General features: G+C 49.2%; 2 protein-coding genes across 4 annotated transcripts in view; both read left to right on the forward strand.

Moving 5' to 3' along the window:
• LOC113216726 (zinc finger protein 271-like) overlaps positions 1 to 9,418 on the forward strand; it is a 40,628-nt gene that overhangs the window by 10,359 nt on the left and 20,851 nt on the right. The gene's annotated exons all lie outside the window — the stretch shown is intronic.
• Positions 1 to 9,418, forward strand: part of LOC113216725 (WD repeat-containing protein 47) — a 90,912-nt gene that overhangs the window by 10,168 nt on the left and 71,326 nt on the right. The window lies entirely within an intron of this gene.

The raw sequence follows: 9,418 nt of genomic DNA on the forward strand, positions 1-9,418 counted from the left end.
CTTCGGGCAGGCAAGCGGAATGCCAGCCCGTGCGTTGACAATCTCTGCATAGCCGTGCCACGGCGACTGCTGCGTGCGTATAACGCATGGCTTGATTATCAGCTGAGCCGGCGGGACTGTTTGCGTGCGTGCAGCACAGGACTCACCCCTCAGCCGGGCTGGTGCGACTCTTTTCCGCACCACCAGAGTGATAATTTAGAAAGTACGTCCGTTTTTTCCACGTATTCATTAATCGAATTACAAGAGCTGGCGCCTGCGAGCTCCGGGTAGGCCACCCCGCTGTACAGCTATGCATGACGCACAAGATATTGCCTAGCTAACAGGCGCCCTGAGAGTTACCACAGGCTAATCAAAGGGATTTCTTCTTAGCGAATGACGGACGTACTTTATGGTGGATCCCAGACTCGGTCATTAAGTGGACTACATTTCAGTTCAATGGCTATTATCTTCTGGAGTACATACAGAGTACCTCAAAGTTTAGCCAGAGTACAATGGCTGCACTTAGAGTGCCCTCCGTAGTCAAAGAGGTAGACAGCAGGTTTGTCTCCTCGGTAGTCCGACTTTACACATATCTCCTCCAATTGCCGCTCGTGTTAAAAGTGTATCTCCCCGGATATCACTGTCTAAAACAAGTTCATCTCCTCGGAATACCCTTTCTCATTAGAACATCCGTCCTTTTTGCAAGCTTTACTCAACTGCATGAAAGCTTGCAGCGCACGCTTTGCGTCCTTTAGCCTTATCGTGACCACTGCTGGGAGCGTGAAGCGCAAGTCTAACCTCTCAGCCCTCTCACCCTGATGAGCCGACGGACAGAGCTCACGGACAGCGGCTGCGGACTACATGAGGACAATTTGAGGACATGTCCACTGGTATGTCCATGAGTTGTCCGTGGCCCCAGTCCGTGGATTGAAACGTGCGTGGACTTGTCCGCAGCCGTCCGCAGTCACCCGAGATCCTATCCGTGTCCGCCATAGTCCGCAAAACTGTCCACGATGATTGTCCGTGTAGCTGTAGCTGTCCGGGATGGTTAAAGGAAATTTCGTTGAAATGTGCTGTCCGCGATCGTGTCCGTGGCACTGTCCGCAGTCATTTCAGATCCTTTCTATCCGTGGCTCTGTCCGCAATGGTCCGAGAACCTATTTGTGGCACTGTCCGCAATCCAGTCCACGAGGTTGGTCCGCGTTACAGTCCCGAGCTGTCCGGGATGTTTGAAGGAAACTCCTTAGCAATCTGTTGCGTTAAAAAGGTAGCATTGAGTGACCGTGAGGACATCACGATCTTCGGTTCAAAAATTGCCGCCATCCCGCCCACTGGTGGCGATGGAGGACCCCGGGCGAACCGGACAGAGGGTGGGCGGGCGGAGGGTCTTAGTCTGAAGAGGTTGGATATGACCACCGCGAGTTGGTGCAATACCTCATATGACAAACAATATAAGGGTTGACTAGATAAAGGACAAGTGTGAACAGCCTAAGTACCCCTTTCTTCAACCACAGATTATCAAATGTACTAGTTAAAAAGACTTATTCACGTACAAATGACTTATTAAAAACTTTGATGTGTCAAAATTCCGAAGCGCCATCTAGTGTTCGAGTGGTTGAACTCATCTCAGTCCGCAAGTGTCCACAAGTGTCCGTGGGTATACTATGACGGTATGCAACTGTTTGGTGCGTAAAATTAGAGAAGAGTCGATGGACAACTCGTGGACATGTCGGCGGACATGGCAAGAACGTCATGATGTGCAAGGCAATGGACATGTCGATGGACAACTAGCGGACAGTCCTACGGACCAGTCCAGTGGAACGGTCCGTAGACATTTGGTGGTCATAGGTAACGGACAGATATATGGACAGACGAGCCGTGGTGGACAGCTGCGGACACATGCCATGGACGTTTCAAACGACGGCCTGTAGTTATGAATGCAGACTGAACCGAGGACAGGTCATGGACTGGTCCTCGGACAGACTGATGGACACAATAGACACGGTGGACTGTTGGGGACTGCACAAGGACAGCCACGGACAGTTGGGGACTGCACAAGGACAGCCACGGACAGTTGGGGACTGCACAAGGACAGCCACGGACAGTTGGGGACTGCACAAGGACAGCCACGGACGTATGCGCACCATTCCACGGACTGTCCATCGGCTCATCAGGGCAGGTGGCTTTTCGTGCAGCCTCAGCCCTGCCTAGGTGACTCCTACGTGCGTGCAGTGCACGTTTCGCCCCTAAGCCGTGCCGCGGCGACTGTTGCGTGCGAGCATTGCACGACTAGCCACGCAACGCTGCCTAGGTGACTATTGCGTGCGTGCAGCGCACGCTTTGGCCGTCGGCCTTGCCTAGGTCACTTGTCGTGCGTGCAGCACACAGCAGGGACAACGGCACGGGATGACCCGAAACGAGTGCTGCACGCACGAAAAGCCACCTGAGAGGGCTGAGAGGTTAGCATTGCGCTTCACGCTCCCAGCAGTGGTCACGATAAGGCTAAAGGACGCAAAGCGTGCGCTGCACGCTTTCATGCAGTTGAGTAAAGCTTGCAAAAAGGACGGATGTTCTAATGAGAAAGGGTATTCCGAGGAGATGAACTTGTTTTAGCCAGTGCTATCCGAGTAGATACACTTTGAACACGAGCGGCAATTGGAGGAGATATGTGTAAAGTCGGAATACCGAGGAGACAAACCTGCTGTCTAGCTCTTCACGTACAGTTGGCACTCTAAGTGCAGCCAATGTAGTCTCGTTACACTTTGAGGTACTCTGTATGTACTCCAAAAGATAATAGCCATTGTACTGAAATTTACTCCAGTGTTTGTTTTTTTTACCAAAGTTTCCCTTGTTTCAGAAACGTTTAAGGGTCCTAACTACTCACAATGACGCAGAGAAATCACCATTAATTGACAAAAATCTCGGGTCTGTTTGGGGCCTTGCTAAGTTTGAGGCCATCCGGACGAGCCAGCTTCCCGACTGCTCCGTCTTACCGACTATGCACCAAATTTTAGAAGCCGGAGGAAAAATCGGACTTCAGGAGCTTGTTAGGGAGACGTTATTTGACTATACTGCGTTTTATTCGAACTTTCTGGAGCGCTGGGCGGGCCTGTGGCGTGAGTTTTAGTTATTCTTTGTCGTGAGAGTGTTCTACCGACCCTCCTTGAACTCCTCTGTAAGTTTGGTATTAGAACTTAGAGTGGAAGTATCGATTTTGACCTAGGAAACTTGGGAAATTTCGCGCAAAGTGCTGAGGTTTTCCGTTGGTTGCCTACCCGTAGTCCTCGTAAAGCGCCACGTTAATTTTAAGCCTCCATAACTTTTTTCCGAAGGAATTAAATTTTTGTTCTTGCGGGCCAAAACGTTTGTTCTGGTGCCAACTACCGATATGTCGAGTGGTATTGCATTCGTACGATTTGCAGTTTCAACTGACATATACCTGCCACTATATGGGCCGAGCCGTGCGCTGCCCTCACGTATGCAGTGAGTAAAACTTGAAGTTACATTATGTTTCATGAGACGGATATGGTAATACCGAGCCACTAATTGACAGAAAATTAATTGCCTCGGATTGATGCAAATAACCAACCACCACCTCGGAAGCGTGGATAAAAACATGCACAAAAAGAAAAAAAGTTAGGAGTTTCATTTCACTCTAGCATGATCGACAATGAAGAACCAAGACATGTGCTATAGAAATAAGTGGTTTTATCATAAATGTGACTGAAATATTCACGTGACCTCGGATTATTGTGTTTAACTAAAACCCTCGGTTTGCCCGTTGCTGTTAAAACCATCTCCTCGGACGGGTCTTGAACATGTATGTGTGTGTGTGTGTGTGTGTGTGTGTGTGTGTGTGCACTTATGTCGTGTATGATGGATGTTGCGCACTTGTCTCGTCGTGGCCTCCTTCCGCAACATCCTGCTGGAGCACGCGATTGTGGAGTTAGAAAAGACTCATCACCATTGAATGGCTGCGGACTTTTGTGCTTTGTCCATATACGCCGCGCGCGCCACACAAATTATATTTCGTACATCTTTTTTTTTTTTTTGTTCGTTTCTTTTAATTTCTTGTTTTAATTTCGGGGCAGCTGCTCACAATGAGCTTGACCGCACGCGCATGTGGCTTTTTTCTTTTGAGAAGGGGATTGCTGCACTTGATTATTACACTCATGCGTCGTTTTGTCCAGAAAGAGGCAAGGCTGCGGTTTTAGCTGAGGAGAGGCTCGGTCTCCCAGAAGGAAACACGCGCCTGTGATGTACTGTACAATCTTGTACTTGTGTACATGTCTTTCCGGGACGTAATAAAAATGAGGCGGTCGCGCGCTCTTGTGTGTTCCGTTACATCCCGTGAAATGTTTGTTATCAGGGTGAAAAGGCGAGGCGTTACGGTTTGGCTTTTCGAAGGAGGGGAAAAAATAAACAACTGAAACGCTTGTCCGTTCCGCGCCAAACCCACCACATCTTTTGGCGTGCGCAAGTGTGTGTGTGTGTGCGCGCGCGCGCGTTGTCTGAATGAAAGAGGAGTGGGGGGAGAAGGGGCATTTTCTCCCCCTCCCCCATTTGAATTAATAACAAGATAATTTGCTGCTTTTGCTACATGAAATTTTCTTTCTCTAAGCATTTAAATTTTGTTTTACATTCAAACCTAAACGTGTTTTGTGGCAAAATTTTCTGTACCTAGTTTGTGAAGCATAGTTTGTAACGGTAGATTGATTCATATTTTTTCCCCGAAAATACCTGTTTGATTGTACCTACCGTTTATTTGGACTGGCGCGAATGGATCTCTCCGACCCGCGGCGCTGCGGCCCCAGTTGCGTCCTTGCAATCGCTTCCAATCTCTTGCCAAATGCATTCTATCCGATTGGTTGCTCTGCACCGCTCCGCGCGCTGCCGTGGGAGCCTCACTGGGGAGTCTACCTGCTGCAGCCGGCTTGCAGGCGACTTGCCAGCCAGGGTGGGCTCCTCCTGTGGCTAAGAGAGCCTCGTAAGCGCCAAGGCACCCAAACATTCTGGACTTAATGTATTTATACTTTCTCAATTTTTTTTAAAAAATTCGTTACTTGTTTAGACAGTTGTCTGCTGACATCATTTTTGAAATCCAGTAAAAGCTGTTTGACGGACCAGTCCTGATAAAGACCCTGTGAGTGATGTGTTGGTACAACGATGTGAGGTGAGTGATGTGGGACGCGAATGGCCTCCTTTGTTTTCTGGTCACTCAGACTAAGATAGGTCGGCGCACCATCTGATTAGCCATTGATGAGGATGCAGAGCCGTTACTCCTGTGGGTCCTAAGACCGCCGTGCCGCTCACGAACACTCACGTTAACCTGCTCCTTTGCATACAGACGAGTGACTTCGTTCTGTCAAGTGCGTACAAGCTAAATCCTCTGCACCAAATTGCTGCTGCGAATATTTTGCACGCTAAGCCCTTATGCATTTTGTTGTGCATAAACTTGTAGGATTTTATACAGCCATAAGTATGCACAAATTTTTATGCATAAAATTGTGCATAATATTATGGCTGCATGAAATTCTGCAAAGCACATAAGGCTTTAGTGTGTGCATTTGGTTTTCGTGCGAATCTCTCCGAACTATGTTCTAGAACAGTGCCTTTTCTGTCAGGTTCAAGGGAGTATTACCTGCAGGCAACATAGGCCTAGTGAGCACAAGGCGGAACAAGGTTAGGCAGGTGCTCATCTTTACATTATTTTTGATATGCCCCGGATGCACTGAGGCATGGTCGTATTTACCTATTGCACCATTGAATGACCCGCATTCGTTCCTAGAATTATCGAAATGTGCTCTTTTGCCCTGAGTGTCTCGGTCGCGCCGGCGCGGGCAGCGCCCCCGTGCCGTGATACCTTGCTAATGCCCCCCCCCCCCCCCGCGGCTCAGCTGAGCGCGGCCGGCCCCTGGCCCCCCTGGGCCTGGCCCTGGCCGCAGCGCCGGTGCAGTTGCTTCTCGGCCGGCGACCGAGGCGCACCTAAGGGAGAGTGAGAGCGAGCGACAGTCGGACCGCCGGGTCTGGCGTTCCCCGCTTCGCGTCGGACTGCTCGAAAAAATAAATAAATCAAGTTTCTCGTTCGAAGTTCTCGTGGATTGAGCATTCGGCGCAGCGCGGTTTGTCATTTTGTGCTGTAACAGCGAAAAGTGCCCACGGAAACGGCGGAACTTTTTGATCATGTGAAGTCGGTGTGGTCTGCCCAGTGCGACGGAAAACTTTGTGAAACATTCGCGGACTTGAGTCGTTCGGTGTGTTGAAGCTGTGTGCGTCTCTCGTGCAAGATCCTGTCAGACTTGTCTCTCTCCTGAGACTCCCTCGAGACGCTCTCACGGCCCGCGACGGCGCTCGCGGCGGTCACGGACCCGCTGATCATGCGCTCCATGACCCGGGACTCGGTGGCCGCGGGCGAGTAGCAGCCTCTCGGCACGACGGGTGAGTAGGCCTTCCCTCTGTGGAAGTGAGACAACAGACGACACACGGATAATTCCGTTCGAAAGGATTTGGCTGCCTTTGTAAGCACACGAAGAAATTTCTCCGCTATATTGCGAAGGAAGGATTTTCTTCGCACTACTACAAACTGAAACGTTCACAAGGTTTTTCGGTGCAGGGTATTTTCCCCCACTGTTTGGTTCGCATATGACAGCCTACATGTCGTTGTAGTTATAAAATCGCACTTGACTCGATAGAGTCTTCATATAGACCAGGGGATTCCCTACTGTTCCATTTAAATGTCCCGCGCTGCTTTTCTATCAGTGTTGGAATAGGTTGAACCGGCAGGGATTGCGATTGATGCTATTCCGAGAGACACCACCAAAGAAGTACCTGTCTACCCTCTTTCACGTTTTCGTCGTCTCTATCTTCAATACGCGTCCTTAATCCAACACTTTCCGGTCCGTGGCCGTATGTTAAGTGGGTCTGAGGACCGGCATGCCCGGAGATTGGGTGCGAAAAAGAAAACGGCTGTCTAGCTGGGTCAATCGCTTATTCCTCTATCCAACTCTTTTTCCCCCTCCGTCTCCAGCAATCTCGTTCGGCAGTCGACAGCTCGTTAATCCACGGGAGCCTTTATGTGTGGCGCGTCCGTCGCAGGACAGGTGCCGTAGACCGGGGACAAGGGGAAATGGCTCACCAAAGTCAAAGCTCATGACTGAAGTTCAACGAAACTTCTCGTCACTGAAAAACAAGCTCGCATACATTTAGGGTTTATTTTGAAATTTACCATTTACCAAATATGTCGTAATGTGCAACCTCCCACCCTTTAATTCCCGTTTATTCGATTCCAAGTCGATGCGCAGTGCTTGTAAAATTTCCAATTTTGAATAATTTGTATACATCATCCACGAAAATTTTTCCTGTACCCGGTATTTCTCACGGTTGTTGAAACTCGAACTTTAAGTCAGGAAGTTCGGCCTAAAATGTCACCTACTTTGCGTAAAAGTTCGTCGCAGTTCATCAAAGCTCTCCAGAATTAAAGCAAAATTTCGCCGTTTTTTTTTTTTTAAAGTACACCGAAGTTGTAAACTATTTGCCCTTGTATCGGAACGATGTTTACTCTAGCTGTCAATTCGAAATGGCTTAGTAATCGGCGTTATTATTTCACACGCCCAGCGCTGCAGAGGGAGGTGTGATGCCGCGCTCCCTCCCTACTTTATGGCCAACCTGTCGCGTATGGTTTTATACAACTGCTCCAACTGCTCTACACTTGTTAAAGCTCCCTTAACGGCGGCACTTTGCGGACGGGCCACGCTATCTCATCAGAATGCAGAGCAGGTCCGGTCGCGTCGTGTGAAGCTAAAGCTGTCAGTAAAAAATTGGGGATATTTTTGCCCCATTTGATGATGCTGACGCGTGAACGATGCCCGCAGGCCGTGTGCCGCAGGGGACACTGTCTGCGCGGCCAATGGGCTGGGCTAGGACCCAGTTGGGCGCGGGGGGAGAGAGAGAGAGAGAGAGAGAGAGAGAGAGAGAGAGAGAGAGAGAGAGAAGGAAGCCAATATCGCAGTCTTATAGAAAATTGGGAAATTCTGAAAACGCCAGCGTTGTCTACTGCCACTCCCGCTCCGCTTCACTGTAAAATGAGTCCTTCAACCGGGCCCTAACATGTGTTATTTACTTAATTTTACAGTTTGGAAATTTGAAAATTCTAACTACTTAACTGTGTGAGGGAACGAATAAATGAATTTATGCGCATGTACTTAAGTTGGGCTGACCCTCGCAAATGCTTCCCGGCCGCTCTTTAGCACAAGCAGTCAGAACTAGGTTAGAGTTTTATCAACTATTTTTTTTTCATTTGTTTTCAGCCGACAGATTTCGTCGTCATCGTTGCTTTCGTCCATCGCAACTTGTCGCAGGAAGCGTCCCGTCGCACACCATGCAGCCGAGCGAAGCAGAGATGCCATTATTAGAGTGTGCAGTATGCCACAAGAAGTACTCTCGGCCCAGCGACCCACGGAGGCTTCTCGAGAAAAAGTTCGAGTGCACCCCGTGTCAGAAGGGAACACGTCGCGGAGCCAAACGATTCGAGTGCGACATGTGCTTTAAGAGGTTCAACACGTCTCAGCATTTAAATGTACATGTGAGAACACACACCGGAGAGAAACCATACGAGTGCGACGAGTGTGGAAAAAAATTTACTACATCCGATCATTTGAAGAAACATCAGCGAATGCACTCTGGGGAGAGGCCGTTTGAGTGCTCGGTATGCCAGAGGAAGTTCTCTGAAAGTGGAAAGCTTCGAATGCATCTTCGAACGCACACCGGAGATAAACCATATGAGTGCGATGTGTGCCACGAGAAGTTCGCTGGATCATCGAGTCTGCGGTTACATATGCGAACTCATACTGGAGAAAAGCCGTATGAGTGCAGCATGTGTCACAAGAAGTTCTCTGTATCCTGCAGTTTGAAGAACCATCTGCGAACCCATACAGGAGAGAAACCATTTGAATGCACCGTGTGCAACAAGAACTTCAGACAAGTGACCCATTTGCAGTGTCATCACCTAACCCACACCGGAGAGAAACCACACGAGTGCACCGTGTGTCAAAAACCGTTTTCTACACCTAATAATCTGCGGCTACATATGCGGACCCATACTGGAGAGAAACCATTCGAGTGCACCGTTTGTCACAAGAAGTTCACTCAGAAGGTTCACCTGCAGGAACATTCGCGAATTCATACCGGGGAGAAGCCCTTCAAGTGCTTCGTGTGTCCCCGACGCAAAATATTCTGTATGCTATTAGGTTGTTTTTAGTTTGTCATGACGAACGGAAACGTACTAGAAGCGACCTCCTGCCAGTAGGTCGCTACATGTTCGCCAAGGTGCGCCAAAAGTTCGCATTTGTATCACTTTGCACCATCTGCCAAACTGAAAGCGAACATAGTTCGTTTTCCTGTGGTATGCTGCCAGTGCGCTGAGTGTTCGCTTGCAGTACGC

This window comes from Frankliniella occidentalis, unplaced genomic scaffold (assembly GCF_000697945.3).
Source record: "Frankliniella occidentalis isolate FOCC.00 unplaced genomic scaffold, Focc_3.1 Scaffold59, whole genome shotgun sequence".
NCBI lineage: Eukaryota > Metazoa > Arthropoda > Insecta > Thysanoptera > Thripidae > Frankliniella > Frankliniella occidentalis.